At 31.2% G+C, this 20,305-nt stretch overlaps 1 pseudogene; it reads right to left on the bottom strand.

Moving 5' to 3' along the window:
* Positions 1–8,611: 8,611 nt before the first annotated feature.
* On the bottom strand, positions 8,612–16,752 carry LOC123209059 (annotated as a pseudogene).
* Positions 16,753–20,305: the final 3,553 nt, after the last annotated feature.

Genomic DNA, 20,305 nt, shown 5'->3' with positions numbered 1-20,305 from the left:
ACCCTTCATCTTTTCCAGCAAATGCAACAAGATGGTTCGCCCATGTGGGGGACCCTAAGTCCTCTTTGATGCACACCATGCCACCAATGTACCATTTCCCTTCAAAGGCTCCCCTAGTGAAGAGAACAATAGAGTGCTTTTGAGCATAGGATTCAAAATCCTACTTGATACCTATCGCATTATGCATCTTTTATTCCACCTCATGGCATTGACACTCAGCATATAAACAACTCCCGAGGTGGAAAGATCCAACCCATCTCAAATATAAGACTTACATTGTAAAAGAAAAATATAACACCACTCTCTAAATATCCTTGAGAGAATATGAATATAAAAAAATATATTAATTTAAAATTTTTCTTAATATGTTTTTATTTAAAAACCACAACTAAATTTAATATTCATACACACATGATCAAAATATCTCAAATTATATATAAAAAAGTGTGTCAAAATACATTCAATAACATTTTTCATTAATCAATTAAAAAAATTATACGATCAAACTCAATGAACATACAATTCAAACATATTTTAATATGCATAACTAAACCAACCGCCCAGTTGATTACTTATTTATTACTCGTTAATATTCATTTTACATGTGCCAACCAATGATAGTGTCAAATTTTAAATTTTATAATTAGTTGTTGATCATTCATTTTACGTGTGCTAAAATCTTCTCACCTTACACGTGTCAATAGACAAATCAAACCATGTTTAACCTAATTAATAAATCATCCATTTTTTTAATTTCATATAATATTTTCACAGTTAACAACAACATTCGCCAAATTAATTTCATTTTTTATTTATTCATCAACTTTTTTTCAAAACACATTTAATTTTCGCCCATCACATGTCAAAAATTCATATATTATAACTTAAAATATTTTTATAATAAGATTTGAATAAATAACTTATCTACCGTTACATCTAACGAGAATCTCTAATGAAAGATAAAAATATAATATTTGAATCTTAAATAATGAAAATTTATCAAGTTATTAAACCTTGAATGAAAAATAATATTTTGGCCTATTTAATTAAATTTTTTTCAATCCCGTCTATTAACTTTACGCTATATGTCATAAAAATCATTAAAAAAAACATATTTTTGTTCAAATTTATCTTCCTCCATTTAAATAAGTGAATATAAATATAATAATTGATATATAAATTTAGTCATATCATTTTTAAAGATAGATCTATCAAAAGTTTTCTTCATTTCTTATGATGTTTCATGACATCTCAAATTGTAAAAATTATTGCAAAATATATAGATAAATTTAATGTCAATAGTGTGATTGTTTTCTTGTAAATTAAAGATAAAAAATTGTTTCCAAATTACTTTTTGTAATATCCAAAGGTCCATTGATTATAAAGATGTTTTTGCTATTGTTAAAAAGAATCGCCCTTCAATGAAAATCAATAAAACAAGGGGGAAGAAAATGGAATTTATCTCACAGTGGGCTGGAAATACAGTAGATTGTCTAGAAGTGGAGCCCATTAAAATTGTGTGTACGTGGCATGCACCTTAAATAGTAGAGCCTGATTGAAAGATTCGTGAAGAGATATTTTCATCACGCTTGACATCATCCACATAATAATATTATATATTATTAAAATTTTAATAATAATAAAAATGACGCCACGTCATAATCCACCGAGGTGAAAATTCGGAAACAGCCGTAAATGGCAGTCAAATAATAAAAAAAATGAAATGAGTACATAGAAGAAGAAGGAGATCCAACTCCTAATAATGGACGTGAGACGAGGCGACACGTTTTTTACCACGAGTGGAAACAGTACATCTCTTTATAGTGGGCAAACTCCATTAGACAATAATCCTTGCCCTCTTTGTTATCATCAAGCTAACCCTCTCTCTTCTTGTACTTCCAAAATTATTCCACTTTCTCACTTGTATAATAATTATGCGAAGCCACGCAGTTGGCATTGGTTAACCATGAGCCACCGGGGACAATTTTTATGTTTCATTTTTGTTATAATATAATCGAATAGAATAGTATTATATGTATTTATTTATAATATATAAAAATATATATATTTATGTATTTAAAATATATTATACAATTTTAATAAATTCAAAAATAATATTTAAAAATAATTTAGGTGAAAAAAAAAGTTGAACAAGATCATGGATTCAAGTTCCTTTATAACTTGTCAAGATTAAATTTTTTACCGTGATTGAGACCCAAGCTTTTTGCTTAATTAAAGCTTCTTTGTTATTAAAAAATAATTGGATAAATCATATAACTAGTTATTTATAATTAATCTAATTGGTGAAAATTGTTTTTATGTCAACCATATATTATTACTAAATGGGAAAGTTTATTGTAACACACCACTCACATTATATTATCTTAGACCAATATTTTTTAAATTGGTTAAATTGTAAACTAGTTTATAATTTAATTCGATTTTATAATTTAATTTAATTTAATTTATATATAAATATTAATTTGTTCAAATTTTAATTAAATTAGGTAATTCTATTGAATCATAAAAACTATTTTAAACCAAAAAAATCAGATTTATATAATATATATTTAAAATTATATTTTATATATTTTATTTGTTTTATCTAATTAAATAATCAAATTATAAACGGATGAAATAACTAATTTAACCACTCACCCGGTTTTTAAAAAATTGTTTTAGACATTCTTTTAAGCTATAAAAATTCATTAAACTAAAAAATTATAATTAGGTAAGATAAGACATTGTAACTCAAACATCCCAAATTAGGTACACACTTTGCATTTAAAAAGTCCTATTAAAGATTCGTTTTTTTTACCAATTTTTTATTATAAATGAGTGTGACCAATGAGATCAAAAGTAGTAATTAAAATATAGTAATATTTTTATTAGAAATTTAGCCATGATAAATCCGAAACTATAAGGTTCCCTTGAAACTTTGATAAAAGTAGAAAATATTCCATAGTATATATGCCTAACTTGCACATCCCAAAATATAGAACTTATTGCACACACGTGTTAATAAAATTATATATATTTATATAAACTAATTTTAAATTAAAGATACAACAATGTTTAATTATATAATAATATAAATAAATATACCTATATTTATATATTTAAAATAGGTACGTATAATATTGTTATATATATATTTGTAATGTGTTACTATAAATAAAAAAATATTATCCAAAGATTGATTATTTTAACAATTATTATGTATAAATTATTATTATATTTAATAAAAATTTATTATATTTGATTAAAAATAATAAAAAAATAGTAATATATTATTTTATTCAAATATTATTAAGTCTAATTATTTTAATATACTAATATTATTTATTATATTAATTAAAATTAAAAATATTTTAATTATAAAAATTAATAAATAAAAATAAAAATAATATCATTTTAATAATTTTTTTGATATAAATTAACAATTATATATTCATAGTATTATTATTAATTAATAATAAAAAATTTACCAGGATTCCGTTTATATAATTATAATGTATAATTTATTTTTTATTTTTGGTAATGACAAGTTGCTGCAAATCTTTCCGAAGATCTTTGTCCATCATCCATCAATCAAACTGCAAAAGAAGAGAAAGAGAGGGGGGGCCGGCCGGTTGGTCCGTTTTGTACACAACTATTATTATTATTATTATTATTGTTTAATGTTTTTATGTGTGGATGAGAAAATATGGAAGTGCTGGTGTTTCTGGTATTTTTGGTAAAATTACTGTACTCTTCAAATAAGCTGGAGTTGATTTGATTGATTGCTTCCTCGATACCTCCCTCCCTATTCTCTACTCTATTATTCCCGCGCGTCACACTCACGCTACTAATCCCATCCCCTAGTAATTCTTCCTCTTAAATAAATCAACTTCTGAAAAAAAAAAATTTTTAATTAGCATAAAATATTTAAATAAAATAATATATTAATATTTTTTTAATTACAATTTAATAATTATTTGTGACAGTATTTTGGAAACTAAACTTTTCCCTAAAATTGCATCTGAGTCAAATCAGAGAGGTTGAATTGGACGCAACTGACATTATATACGGTTCTGTCATCTGCCCAGCCCACTTTCCCACGTATTCTTCTCTCTCTTTATTTTCCTATAATACCCTTCTCCACTATAAACATGTCCACTCCTTTATAAAAGCGATTCTGACCGACCAGTTGCATTAAAATATAATATATAATTAAGATTTCGTGCATCTGGCGCATAATCATATGGTACAGCCAACTAAATGTACTTACAATGTCGTGATGTGCAGATTTGATGATGATCATATATAATTTTTAATATATAATTTAAATATATAAATAATATATTATTATATAATTAAATATTATTTTATTTTAATTTAAAATTATTTAATTATATAAAATATATATACATATAATAATAATAAAAAAATATCACTCCCTTGGGGTGAGCTGGGCCTAGTTGGTTGAGCTTCATTAATACTTCTACAAGCTTGGAAACATCGGACGGTGTCGATAGTATCTTACTCGTACTGTTGAAAAATCAAGACAGTTGACTCAAACGGACCCACAAAGATTAAAATTGTTTGAAGATCTAACCGCATGGATTCACATTGCTGTAACTCTAACAATACTCCATGGATATGGTTAAAGCACGTGGGCAATGGGTGAAGATACTTCTGGCCTTGTCCGGCGTTTTGTCCACGAATAAAAATTTATCTTGATAATATTATATTTTATTATTAATATTTGTTAAATAATACCAGATTTTAAAAGTTTTGTATTAATAATGGTAAAATAATAAATAATATAGAAATTAATATAATAATAATAATTATTTTAAATATTAAATTAAGACACACATTACAACACTTTCTTTACCATGTTTAAAAAATTATATATTAAAAACTTTTTAAAATACGTCAATAATTTTAGTAAATGCATTCTTATTCTCACTACCCAAACATAAAATAAAAATTTTGAACAATAAAAAAATAATTGGAGTAAACCCACTATACCGACATCAAACTATATATAATATATAAATATTTATAATAAAATGATAGACATTTTTCCTTGTGAGATACCGTTTTTTGTTAGTTTTATAGTGGTAAATATGGTCAATACATAAAATTTTCGAAAGATATTATGTCACAGTTTGGATCAAGGTTGTAAAACTATTTTATTAGTTACAATAATCTTTCTTTGAAAAAATCAAGATGGGTGTTTATTTTACTAGCGATATTATTAATAGACATTTTGTATAATCAAATTATAGGTAAAAACAACTGATTAAAAAAATTAATTCTGAAAATAAGAAAATACAAAGTTTATTAGTTCCCAATTTTAGGTCGAAAAATCAAGTTTCAAATCAAACAACTTAATTGTGACGTTTTAGAGTTTTACATACAAAATATAGCAGAAATTATTGGTTTATATAATCAACAACAAGATCATCAAGAAATTACAAATACATAGTTATGGATGTCTCAATTATTCTAGAGTCACTCAAACTGGTTGACTCCAAATATTTTTTGGATGAAAGCAATTTGCTACTTTGTTTAGTTGTTGATATATATATATATATATATATATATATATATATATATATATATATATGAACTGTATGTGTACAAACACAACCTAAACTTGTCTTACCAACAGGTAAAATAGCAAAGAAAAAACAGAAGTAAAATTCCAAACCACTAGAACCAAAAATCACACCCCTTAAAAAGAAAATAAAACCTAAAGAGCAAAGAAAAAATCGTTTAATTTTTAAATATTTGTTCTTAACATTTCTCCCGTTTGTCCCTAAAAAATTCTTACATAATAATATTTTTTTCAAATATTTGGATAATTAGATCAGTTTTATGTCAAATCAAACATAATTCAATTTAGTTTTAAATTATCTCAGGATTAATCCAAATTTAAAATTTTTAAAAATTTAGCTCTAACTCAATTTTTTTTTTTTCAAATATCAAAACCTGTCAATCGTAGTTGATACGTTATTTCTTACACCGCATCTTCATGAACATTTTTCATGCCAGTTGTATGTAACATAAAAAGGAGCTACTGTAGTAAAACGCAAAAAGCAGATGCCGACATTAATGAAACGGATTATTCGGGCATGCACATGGCATTAATCAAATGTAAGAAATTTAGAGCATCTGTCTCTAGCGTTGATAGTATATTTAGTACTATTGTACTGAATCCATCTATGCTATTTTGGAGGGTAGCACTAGCCTGTGGACCAACATTAGAACATTAAGACCAAAAAAAGTTAAAACTTTGAAAAAAATGGATTGGATCAGAATATTTTCATGTTGATAAAATTTTAATTTATTTAATATAATAATTATATATTTAATTATTTATATATTTTTAACTTATTTGTTTGATAAATATATTGTTAGAATTCAATTATTTAGTGTATAATTTTATTATTAAGATAAAATTATATAATTATATAATTATATAATAATATATTATTAAATATTTAATTAGATACTTAAAATTAAATATACAATATTATTAATAATAACGTCATATTGTAAATATGATGGTCCCAACCCCCCACTACATCACTTAATAAATGGTCCCAAGCCTTAGAAAAAGGACAATCCATCTCTAAGATCACGCAAATGAAAAAATAAAATAAAATCAAACGGCCAAAATGTCTAAAGTTGACGGTCGATAAACATCAAACATAATGGCGCTACAACACAAGCTTTCAATCTGAAATGGGTAAAGACAGAAATGTATGCTAGAGGTTGGTTGTTTTATATCCACTTTGTAGCAACAAGAAAAACTTTGCTTATTTTTGTCAACATGTAATAAATAAGAGGGGCAAAGAATGAAGAGAGGGGGGGACCAAAAACCTTAAGATTTCATGTGGTGGCAAAGGAACTTGGTTGTGGGGAGCACATAAAACTCTTTTCACATGGCCATACATAGCATTTTCGGTAAAAAGTTTAGATGCTTATTATACATTTTATTTTTATGATTATTTTTCATTTTTATAAATATATCTCATTCGTAATTGCCTTGATATGAGAAAACTAAACTAGAGTCACATGATCTAATGTTAATTCATACGTGTGATTGTTTGATTTCTTTATGAGAGACATATATACATAATATTATCCTAACATCTTTCTATATTAAATACTAACACAATAATATTGAGCTGATTTAGTGATTAATCTACTAATTTTACTTAGTTAAAAATTTGACCTTAATATTATTGTATCAAATCTTTGAATCTAAACCTTTAATTTGAAGATTCCACATGGTTAACCACAGTCACCAAATCCCATTTTAGTGAAAACGGCATTACAAAATAAAGGGCTACATTACTATTAATGCGGCTAAAAGGGTGACCACTCATTGAAAGATAAAGCAGAGCGTGCCAGATTTGTACGCCATGTTTCAGAAACTTTCCTTTTTATGGCAGTGGTTGGTTTTAAAACTCCTAACTCATTAAGTGCTAGCATGGCCTAACCCCAAATGTACAAATTAACATCTTGGTGTGCAACTCACAGAAATAGATTAAATGATCAAAAAAAACAAATTATACATAAAAAAAAATATAGATTTAAATTCTCTGATATTATATCAAGATCAAATTCTTAAATTACCTAATTTAATGATAATATAATCAATTACCTTATTTAATATGATTAATTTCAATTAGAGTAAAATTCTTCATTAAAAAAGAAAAAGAAAAAGAAACATACTAGTGCACAATACCCACTGCTTCTGCTTCTAGTGTAAGTAAAGTACATCAAGGGGTGAAACCGGTTAATAGGAAAAATTTATTCTCTTATTATCTGACGCATATGACTGAATAGATGGAGTTTAAAAGGCCTAGCTATAGCTCAAATCAAGATATACGCAGAGAAATAATTATGTTGATTCAAGACACCCTATTATTGTCTCCATAAATTTAAAGACTGATTGCACCAGCATTTTCTGGGCAAGTGGGAACTGTTAAAACACCCACCCCGGCTGATTTTTCGTCCCCACTATTATTACTATATCACAATTTAGTCAGCACTAGCCTGTCGACCATGAATATGTTGAGTTAAGTTCCATCTGCCTCAGACTGCCTCGAAAACTCAGCTCTATGTTCAACTATGGCGCCTTCATCTTGAATAAAGCTTTATGTTCAGCCACTTTTGATTATTAGGTATACCTCACATAACAATTATGTTGATGTATCAAAACTCACCATCCCGGTAAGAATAACTCAATTATCATACCTCCGGTCCTCGATCATATAATCAAAGTCTGAACTCTGGACAGTTCTTACAAAATTTATCATCACTTAAACAGAACAATGCTTTCACCACTAATAATGCAACTGATCAGAATGATGAAACTCTGGAATGCAGATATCATATATCATAATAACCTGCCCAAGAAATTGCGAGAAGCAGCTGATTTTGCTTCACTTGTAACTTGATTTGAGTACTCTTAAATTTAATAAATGAACAAAGGTAAACAGTTAATTTTGGCTAAAAAAGGTTAACCCAAGCTGATCCCAAGATTTGTTATAGAGCTTCTCTTAACAAGGTTATCATATATCAAAATTTGGTTAAAAAAGGTTACCAATGAAAAATAAACAGATCAAATCTCACTATTTTATAACCAAACAAATGGAAATCTGTGGATATCTTTATGGTAATACTACAAAGATAATTCAATACCAAAAGGATTCAACTGACTTCTATCTATGTTAAAGTAGGAAAAATTTATCATCAACCCAAAACTTACAGCCAAAATCAAGTACTTGCTCTGCTGGCTAGTATAGCTATACTCACTCCATTAGAACTCAAGAAACAACGCTGTCATTCAGTGACAATGAGGCCATCCGGTCAGTTGAGCTAGTAATCTGCTGTTGCTGAGCTACATGCCCTAAGACTTCCATTGCCTCAGCAACTTTGGCTTTCAATGCTTCTGGTGACTCTAGCAAGTGCAAAACCTCAGTCTGGTCCATTTCTAAAAGCATGCCTGTCACTTTTGCAGCATTATCATGCTCTAACTGATCTACAAGAGGGTATAGATGTTCTCCCAGCAACTATATAATTCACAAAAGAAAGAAAAATTCCCGTGGTCAAAATGTTGGTCCATTTAGTAAATGACCAAAACTTTAATAAAGCCATTGTAAAGACAAATAAAATACAAGTAACACAGGAACTTACTGTCCTCTGTTGATCTGGTGCTGCATTAGCAAGGGTAGAAGCTAATGCCCCAGTCTGCATAGGTATATTATCTCTGAATGGCATTCCACCCATGTCATAAGAGACAGGAAGCATGCCTCCAGGAACACCAGAAATAGGAACATCTGCATTGTGACCAGGAGGGTTGTGGTAGACATGTCCTCTAGGAAGCATCTATATTTAATCGTGACAATAAAAGAGAGATTATTAGCCAAATAAGTAATTTCATCTGTGAGGAATAGAACATATAAAATAGACAAATTGATGTAAAACTGGACCCAAAGCATCACACATAAGAAAATCTGGACGACAGATTACTGATACCTGTGGCTGCATTAGTGGAATAGGTTGCTGTGCTTGTGGCAGGGGGCCAGCTCCAGATCGTCTGCCTCCAGGCTGCTGATTCTGCTGACCTGGCTGGACCATTGGCACAAAAAAAATTGGCCTCATTCCAGGGACAAGTTGCTGCTGATATCCAAATCCAGGCTGACATAATTCACAGAAAGGAAAATAAGAGATCAGCTGTTAGCACCTGAATATAAACTATCAGCATCAATATGACTAGAAATGGTTTATCATATTTCAGGAATGATATAATAGAATAAAGTTTCCTTACACCACAGGCAATAAATTTCAATTGCATTCAGTGATTCTAAAAGTCGAAAGTGGGAAGCATATATGACTTCAAAGATAAATTAACACTACGATTGACAACTAGAATGAGAATCAGTAGCTTGAATTTTCTAAATAGACAAAACTTGCTTAAACTATAAATAGAAATGGAACTCAGGAGTTGAGAGATCCAAAAGTCAAATCACAAGCATGAACTCAAAGCCGCAAAGGAGTTGGTAACCAATCTGCTACCTTATTAGCTTGCATTAATTTCCCTTTGGTTAGTAACTTTTAGATCCTCCCATTTAGGAGATAAAGTAAACAAAATATTCATAAATGATAGTTTTATGAAAACTTAAAATGGTGTAAATCTATAACTGAGCTAACTTCAGCCATACAAGGCAAAATAATAGCCAGTGGAACAAAGAGCCATCCATTGCATAGAGTAACTAAAATAGACTAGAATGATGAGATCATAACTGTTGAGTTGTATATGAGTTGTATCTCTAAATTAGGAAGTAAATAATTAGGAAGTTGCTTCCTTCGCACAGTCTGGTAATTCGATTGCTTGCTTATCACAATCCTCTACTCTAGGACCTTGGGTCCGAGATTCAGGTGCCTCGGATCATATTTCTGGTAACTTTAGTTTATTTTCACATTTTAATCATTCAAAATCTTTTTCTTCTGTTACACTAGCGGATGACACAAAATCTTTAGTTAAAGTCGTAAGACATGCTAATCCATTACCCAATCTATCTTTAGATTCTGTTCTTTATCTTCCTAATTGCCCATTTAATCTCGTTTCAGTTAGTAAATTAACACGAGTCTTGAATTGTTTCGTTACATTTACTAATGATGCCTTTGTTATACAGGATCGAAGTTCGGGCAAGACGATTGGCACAGGACGTGAGTCACAAGGGCTTTATCACTTGTCACTTCCTTCTTCAGTTGCTTGCACTGCTATTGAGTCTCCAACTTTTCTCCACAATCGTTTGGGGCATCCTAGTTTATCCAAGCTTCAGAAGATGGTCCTTCGTTTATCCAGTTTGTCATCTCTTGAGTGTGAATCTTGTCAACTTGAGAAGCAATCTCGTAGTTCCTTCCCAAGACGTGTCAATAACCGAGCTTCGTCTCCTTTTGAGTTAGTTCACTCCGATGTGTGGAGTCCTTGTCAAGTCAAGTCTACTTTAAATTTTCAATATAGTGTGACATTCATTGATGATTATTCGAGTTGCACGTGAATATTTTTAATGAAAAGTCGGTTTGAGTTATTTTCTCATTTTCAATCATTTTGTGCTAAAGTTAAAACACAATTTAATTCCTCTATACACACATTACGTAGTGATAATGCCAGTGAATATTTTTCTACTTCTTTCACCAATTTCATGTCTTCACAAGAGATTCTTCATCAGTCTTCCTATGCTTATACCCCATAACAAAATGGGGTTACTGAGTGCAAAAACAGACACCTTATTAAAACAGCTCGTACATTATTATTACACTTACATGCTCTTATACATTTTTGGGTTGATGCAGTTCTCACTGCTTGCTATCTCATTAATCGGATGCCCTCATCAGTATTGCAAAATCAGATTCTGTATTCAATTCTCTTCCCTATTGGCCCGTTATACACTATTCCTCCACGTGTCTTTGGTTGTACATGTTTTGTACATAATCTTTCCCCAGATCTTGATAAACTATCTGCTCGGTCTATCAAATGTATATTTCTTGGTTACTCTCATCTCCAGAAAGGTTACAAATGTTACTCTCCTACGACACGTCATTATTTTATATCCACTAATGTTACTTTCTTCGAGTCCTCTTCTTACTTCTCTTCATCTGAAATCCAATCTCCTGTCACTGAGAGTCTTCCATTACCTACTTTTATTCCTACTTTTGATGTACGCCCTACAGTCGTCCCACAATCTACACACACAAGATCTAGAACCTGTTTCCCCGATCGTTGACTCTCCTGCAGGTACTGATATCACTTCTATTGCTCCAACGGCTCCTGTTGACTCACTTCCTGTTCCTGCATCTAGCCCGACTGAGGTCCTACCTCCTGATGACCAATTTCCTATTGCCATCCGTAAAGTTGTAAGATCCTCTCGTAACCCTAATCCTATTTATACCTTTATTAGTTATCACCGTTTATCCTCACCATATTATGCCTTTGTGTCCTCTTTATCTTCCATTTTAGTTCCTAAATCTGTTAGTGAGGCTCTTTCTAATCCAAGTTGGAGGCAAGCAATGGTGGATGAAATGACTGCGTTACATCATAATGGTACTTGAGAATTGGTTAAATTACCTCCGGGTCACTCCACTATTGGCTATCATTGGGTTTACACAGTCAAGACTTGTCCTCATGGTACTATTGATCGTCTCAAGGCTCGGTTGGTTGTTAAAGGTTATACTCAGATCTATAGTTTAGATTATGGTGACACATTCTCTCCAGTGGCCAAGATGTCCTCCGTTCGGTTATTTTTATTTATGGCTGCCATTCGTCATTGGCCGTTGTTTCAGTTAGACATAAAAAATGTCTTTTTTCATGGTAAGCTTCAGGAGGAGATATATATAGAGCAGCTGTCTGGTTTTGTTGCTCAGGGGGAGTCTGATTTGGTTTGTAAACTTCGACGCTCACTATACGGTCTAAAACAATCTCCACGTGCCTAGTTTGGACGCTTTAGTACAGTTATTCAAGAATTTGGTATGACTCAATGTGAGTCGAATCATTCTGTATTTTACAGACACACGTCACGAGGAAAGTACATTTATCTGGTTGTTTATGTCGACGATATTGTTATCACTGGTGATGATCAGGAGGATATCGATCAATTAAAACATCATCTATTTAATCATTTCCAGACCAAGGACTTGGGAACACTTAAATACTTTCTTGGGATAGAAGTTGCTCAGTCTAAGACAGGTATTATTATCTCTCTGAGGAAGTATACCTTGAATATCTTGGAAGAGACAGGGATGTTGGATTGTAAACTTATTGATTCTCCTATGGACCCTAATACTAGACTTGTGCCAGGACAAGGGGAGCCAGTTGCAAACCCTGGGAAGTATCGGAGGTTAGTAGGTAAACTCAACCATCTGACTATCACAGGACCAAATATCTCTTTTCCAGCTAGTGTTGTCAGTCAATTCCTCCAATCTTTGTGTGATTCTCATTGGGAGGCAGTTATTCGGATCTTGAGGTATATTAAGAGAGCACCAGGGAAAGGATTACTCTATGAAGACAAAGGTCATACTCAGATTGTTGGATATTTTGATGCTGATTGGGCAAGATCTCCGTCTGATAGACGATCGACTTCTGGATATTGTATTCTTGTTGGTGGTAACTTGGTTTCATGGAAAAGTAAAAAGCAAGATATTGTGGCTATATCAAGTGCAGAGGCAGAATATTGTGCTATGACATTAGCTACCTGTGAGCTTGTATGGTTGAAACAATCGGTTCAGGAGTTAAAATTTGCAGATATATCACAAATGAAGCTACTTTGTGATAACCAGGCAACACTTCATATTGCTTCTAATCTAGTATTCCATGAAAGAACGAAACATATAGAAATAAACTGTCATTTCATTTGAGAAAAGATTTTATCAGGGTATATAACTACCAACCATGTCAGCTCCAATGATCAGCTTGCAGATATCCTTACTAAGTCTCTTAGAAGTCCTCGTATTGAATTCATTTGTAACAAGCTTGGTGCATATGATTTGTATGCTCCAGCTTGAGGGAAAGTGTTGAGTTGTATATGAGTTGTATCTCTAAATTAGGAAGCAAATAATTAGGGTGATTGTATCTTTGTAAACTAGGAAAGTACATATACTCTTTCCTAAAGTAGGATTTAGAATTTCATATAAATATTGATGTAAATTCACTCTTTTGATATAGAATATTTTTCTCAAGGTTATTCACAATAACCAACAGGAGAGAATCAATTACTTGAGGAGGAATGATAGGAGGGCCTTGACCATAGAATAATTGTTGTCTCAGACCTGGAGCTCCAGGTGGACACATGGGCATATGAGGGCCAACAACAGGACCCATAGCAGCAGGACGCATTTGTGAGAACTGTGCTTGTTGAAAGGGCCTGTGAAAAGTCTTAGAACCATATGCTACACTTCTTTCGATAAATAAATTTATCATGAGTTGATTTGTACTTAAAATCTGTAAGCTTCCATAGAAAAGTTTTTTAAAAGAAACCAGAACAACAGATATAATAATTTACCTCTGCAGTAGTAGCATAGAGAAAACAACCACCATTTTTTATGTTAGTAACAAAAGTTTACTTTAGAGAATATTTTCACCTATAGGAATAATGGGGAAAACTAAATTTATTAGTTGATATACCTGCAACCTTGCTCTTCTTTCTTATTTTCGCTGAGCGAGAGCAACATAAAGTGGTTTGCTAACTACCATTTTACCATTCATCTCCATGAGCTATAGGGTAAAAAAAGAGGCAAGAAGAAATTTAGGAAGGAAAAGTTAAAGAAAGATGCATGAGAAAAAAAATTAAAGTAACCATAAAACAATCTCAACTTACAGAATGTGATGCTTCCTCAGCACTTGAAAAGGCAACAAATCCTGATCCTCTACTTATATCATTGGGGTCACGCATAACCTGTTAAATTAAAGAGAGATTAGAGATAGAGATAGATTGAGGTAGATAGATAGAGAGAGAGAGAGAGAGAGAGAGAGAGAGAGAGATTAAATATAAGCTCACAACTAACCGAATTATATATATTGATAACATACCTTGCATGACGTAATTGTGCCAAATTCTGTGAATAATTCCTTTAGTTTATCATCAGTGATGATATCATCTAGATTTTTAACATATAAATTAAGTCCTTCAAATTTATCTACAGCCTCCTTTAAACTCTGCTCAAACTGCCCTTTCAACTCAACTTCTCTTTCAGGCTTCTTCTGTGCTTTCCCTACATACCACTACTTATCATCAAACTTCTTTCCATTAAGAGCCTCAACAGCTCGCACTGCATCATCTGGATCCTCAAATTGACAAATCCAAAACATTTGGATTTTCCATCTGCAGCTCTCATAACTACAGCACTAGTAATAGTTCCATATTCACCAAATATTTTCTTCAGATCATCATCAGTTGTTGATTCTGCAAAATTCTTAGCATAAACATTGTTAAAATTTATCTTCTCTGTCGACGACTCTCTTTCCTGCTTATGCAGAAAGGGCCCAAGAAACACTTGCTTGTCATTCAGTAGCATGCCATTCAGCTTATCAATGGCACTTTTAGCAGACTCCTCGTTATCAAATTGTACAAAACCATACCCTTTTGTTTGACCAGAAATGTCAGTAGCCAGCTTGCAAGATAAAATATTCCCAAATATAGAAAATGTATCATGTAGAGCTTTGTTGTCGACTGACTTGTCCAAATTCTTCCATGACAAAAGAGTCAAGAAACCAAACACAGAAAAATTAGTATAATGAAGAAAATAGGCATATGAACTGCCAAGTTAACAGTTTGCATAATCAAACACACGTCATACCTTGATAAATATATTTCCAGCCCAACTTTTACGGATAGCAGGGTCGAGATAAGAGAACATTATCCTAATTGGCTTGCCATTCAGAGGAGTAAAATTCAACACACCCAATGCCCTTGCCACTGTCATCAATAGAAAATAAACAAAATTATTTCCAGCAATAATAGAACAGTAGTTGCAATCTACTTTCAAACATACATTCACATGTTTGCTGCAACCAACAGAGCACAAAGACAGTCACCATCAATCACATAATTTCAAATTTTACCATTCCCAAAGTTTTCAGATACATCAGTATCGTAAAAATCCTAGTTCTTGGTTTATAAATTTTTCGCAACAATGTACAGCATCAGTAGGATTTGATATGCAAATACAGAATCAGCTATTATAATTTAAAACTTATCAAGTCTGCACCAAAGAGAACATCTACTCCCTGCAACTCAATTGCTTTCACCTCCAGTCAATCATATGAAGTCTCTATCTAATTTGATTTTCATAGTTATCTTCACATTAGATGATGTGAATGATTTTAAAATGTTAAAACTGTTCAAGTATCTTATGATGCAAAACTATAGCCAAACGAATCAGATATGTATAACTGTAACAAAAACCGATTACAAATTTCTGTATAATGAACTGCAACAGTGCTATTGATGACCTCGTACTCCAGACTAAAAATGGTAAGTGAAAGCCAATGAATTATTTTGCCTTAGTTGTTTTTGCAAAATTCATTCAATGGTAAATTTAGTTTTAGGTCGTTATTTCAGTATTGTTCATATGATTGCAATGAAACAAATACATTTGATTATTAAGAAGATCACAGCAAACATATTAAACCATAAACAAATAACGCAGTAAATTTCAACTCAATTCCACCAAAAAAAGGGTAAAGTCAGTAACTAACCATCATGGGGATTGCTATAATTAACATAGCCGTAAACAAGAGAGCGGCGGGTGGTCATGTCTCTACAGACCCGAAGAGACATGACTTGACCCACCCGATTAAAGAAATCATAAAGCTGGGAATCGTTGACAATTTGGTCAAGATCTCCAATGTAAAGAGCAGTAGAAACAAACTGTTGCACTCCAACACCATGGCTTGTAAGTCCATTTGCTGCCGCACTTACTGGAGTCTGTGGTTGCAGCTGAACCTGAGCCATTGTTTCCAACAATCAAAGGAACCAAAAAATAAGAAACTAAATAAATGAATAAATAATGTTTGTTGGTTTTTTTTTTTCTTTTTGAGAAAAGTCAGAAGGGGAGAGAAGAATAGGGATAATGGCAGCACGGGCGGCACTGCACCGGCTGAGTTAGAGAGGGCTGGGTCATATGGTTACAAACCCTAATTCAAAAATTTTTTATCGTCATATCTAAGCTTTACGGGCAGGTCCGAATTATATAAACTTCAACCATTTTCCAATTAAATTTGATTTAAATAAAAAATAATTTAATTTAAATTCATTGAAGGTGTAATTTGTGTCCCTTTGAATTTCTCGTAAACTTAAATAACATAACGATGGGGGTCCCAAGCAACGAGCTGAGTCACTTCAAAAATATTGTTTTATTCCTCGTCTACAACGGTTTTTTTTTAATAATTTAGAAATTTGTATCAACAAAAACCATTCGGGTCTGGAGACGTGATCCCACGTAAGGATTGAAAATAAGTAGAACTGAAGGTGTAATTTGTGTCATTTCAACTCCTGCTATGAGATCATGTTGCTGCTGCAATTTCCTTTGATCAATTGTTGTTTTGCGTCTCATAATCAATTGTTGTAGCAATTCAAAACTTTACGAGCTATGGAAAACGATAATAACAATTGAGATATATAAAAGAAATAAATATTATATAAAAATTTTTTTTATGTATAATCATTTAAAATTTTATATATCATAAATTATGATAATAACGATTGAGATATGTAAGCGAAATAAAGGTTATATATATAAAATTTTTTATACAATTGACCTCGTAATTAAAATGTTTACGTCAAAGTCATTATGCCCTCACCCGAGGTTCCCCCCCCCCCCCCCCCCCCCCCCCCCTCTCTTTCCTTTTTTTTTTTAGGCTAAAGGACTATTTTTCACCCAAATTATGCTAAATTCTTAAAGTTTTTCTTGTTAATTTTGATAATTCTAAATATTCATCTATGAGCAGTTAAAATTAACGGTAGTAAGGGTAAAATCGTTATTTCATATTTAATATTAAAAATAAACTTAAATATGATTTCATTTCTCCCCCTAAATTTAAAAAATTAACTTTTCTCTCATAAACTAAGTTTGAAAAAATCACATTTCCCCCATAGGGTTTAGTTTCCAAACTTGTTCACTTTCTCTGACGCTATCGTCAGCCGTCTTTTCCTCCTGACGGTTTCTCTTCCACCGATGGTCATGAGTGGATAAATGATATCTTCAAAGTTAACGAAAAAAATTTTGAGAATTCAACATAGTTTGGGTGGAAAATAGTCCTTTGGCCTTCTTTTTATACACAAGCTTTTTAAAAGAAAAAATATATTTGAAATTAATTTAATTTAAGGTCGTAATCCATGATTTTAATTTAAATATGGGGGAGTTATGCGTATATCAACGATAATTTTATTTATGGAGGAAGATAACATATCATGAGATGATTATTATGAAAGTGTTGTGTCGTAAAATCTAAATGTTTCTTTTAATAAAATTGTAATAGTAAGATAACTTCTTTTTTTATATAAAAGGTAGTTTTGGAGTTGTCTAGTTGTTAATCACCTGTTGTGGATGTATGAGTCTTAAATTTATTACGGTCTATGGGCTAAAGAATTATTTAATCATGTTTGTTGGTTGTTGCCCTTAGTTTTCTAAGGGGGTGACTTTGGAGTGATTAATTTAATTGTACAATAATTGCCTTCTAATTCTTGGAAATTGAAGAAGACTTAAAAAAATTTGAGAATCTTTTTTCACAGGGAGATTTCATCGTATCCTTTTAGATTATACAAATTGATGTTATCATAGTTTCATAAGCTTTGAACAATGCTTCTATATTATTGTTTTATTTTTATTTTTTGTGGGATAATGATTGAATACACATTGTTTAAATTACGGGATGACAAATAAGTGTTCATGATTATATCAAATGGTCATAATGAGTTCTTTTACCATATAAAGGGGATCTTAGATATTGGAGTGCATGTTTTCATTAAGGATTTCTTTTCTTTTTTTAATGTTTCACAAGTTGTTCTTAGTGAAGTCTTTATTGAGTTTGATGGTCAAGGGAAGTTCAAAGTCTAAAGCTTCTTTTGGAAAAGGCAAATGTTGATAAGGGTGGAATCAGGATTTTTGCTAAAGGGGGCCTCCACAGCTACATTATTGTTTACCAATTAACACATATTTTACCTTAATATTATACTAAATCAAATATCAAATCTATCCAAAAAAATGATGAGTTTCTAAATGCAATGCATAACACCACCAAACTCGTATAGTAAATATAAACTTATTTATAAATCACCGTATAAACTCATATAAATAGAAACAAAAAAATATAAACTTTATGTATATCAAACTTGACAATTTATTGTTAACAAAACATCACATAAACAATGATGTTGCAAGTTCATTTGCTAGGTTTAAATGCAAACCTTGATTAAATAAATTAGTGGATGCGACATTTGGAATGAAAAGTGTGTCTTCAATTCATATGACCCATAGAAGCTTTCTGTCTTAGTAACATCATAGAAGACTATTTTCTGAAAAATATACCAACCATTCTAAACACTATTAACTCCTAACAATATATAAATAACTTTTATCTATTCAAGTCTCATCAATTAAAACAAAACAATACAAACACAAAGTCAAATACTTTCATGCTAAAAATTAATTATCCACAAGCAAAAATAAAACAAGAAACAACAAATACTAGCAATGACATATTAAAACCCAACATTTTATTTCTCATAACTCAAACTCAACATTTCAACATCGAATTGTCACTAGAAAAATAAAAATATTACTGGAGTAACGCTTTATCAAATTTTTAGAGAATGAGTAATGAGGTAATAAGGGAAAAAGAGTAAACAAAATCAAGGAAGGTGGGGTTGACAAATCTAATTGAGGTATAGAAGTTAGAGATTTGGAAGCTTTTGGGCTATTTAAACTTAAAAAAAAAAAAAAAGAATTAAAGTAGGCCTAATAAAAGAAATAAGGATGAACTGTTCAAACTAATAAAAAAAAAACAAAATTAGATAGGCTCAATAAAAGAAACAAGGGTGGAGTGCTCAAACTTAAAAACAAAAAAAATTAGAATAAGGGTATACCCAATTAAAAAAAAAATAAGGATAGGTCCGCTCAAAATTTTCAAAAGAAATTTAGAATTAAGAATGAGCCTAAGCCTAACCTAAAATGGCCAAGTTTCCCCCTTAAATGTAGATAATGATCTTCATGATGATTTTTCATGTCTTTTGGTAGGTGACTTTTGTTTGTCTACTGTTGCATTTGCCATTATTATGCACCTCCCTTATTGTGGCAGTGGTGGTGCTATTTGCCATGATGGTTTTCCTTATATGGGAGTGTCATCACTCTCTTGTAAAGTTTCACAATCCTAAGGTGGGATTCTGTATTAATTCTTGCCTTACTTTGTAGTTTAACTTATTCTCAATAAGCAACATAAGATATTAGTTTGTCTCTTGAATCTTAACTAAGATTGAGGGTAAATAAGTCACTTGGATGACTCTTGGAGATCTTTTTAAGAGTTCAACATTTCCTTGGACCTACACATTCCCTAAAACATTAACTTAATAATAGGTTTCACTCATTTTTCTAATAGAGTTTCTTCTTTAAGTAATTTGTTCTGAATTCTTTTTTGTTCTATTTATAGGCTGCCAAATTCTATTCTTTTGTAAATGAAGTAGTGGTTTGACAAGAAGGGATTACTTAGATGTGTTGGGAGGACTCTTCTTATTGGGAAGTG

Source organism: Mangifera indica, chromosome 1 (genome assembly GCF_011075055.1).
Source record: "Mangifera indica cultivar Alphonso chromosome 1, CATAS_Mindica_2.1, whole genome shotgun sequence".
In the NCBI taxonomy this organism is placed as follows: domain Eukaryota; kingdom Viridiplantae; phylum Streptophyta; class Magnoliopsida; order Sapindales; family Anacardiaceae; genus Mangifera; species Mangifera indica.
Note: the sequence above shows the minus strand (reverse complement) of the source record. Positions and strands in the feature narration are given on the sequence as shown.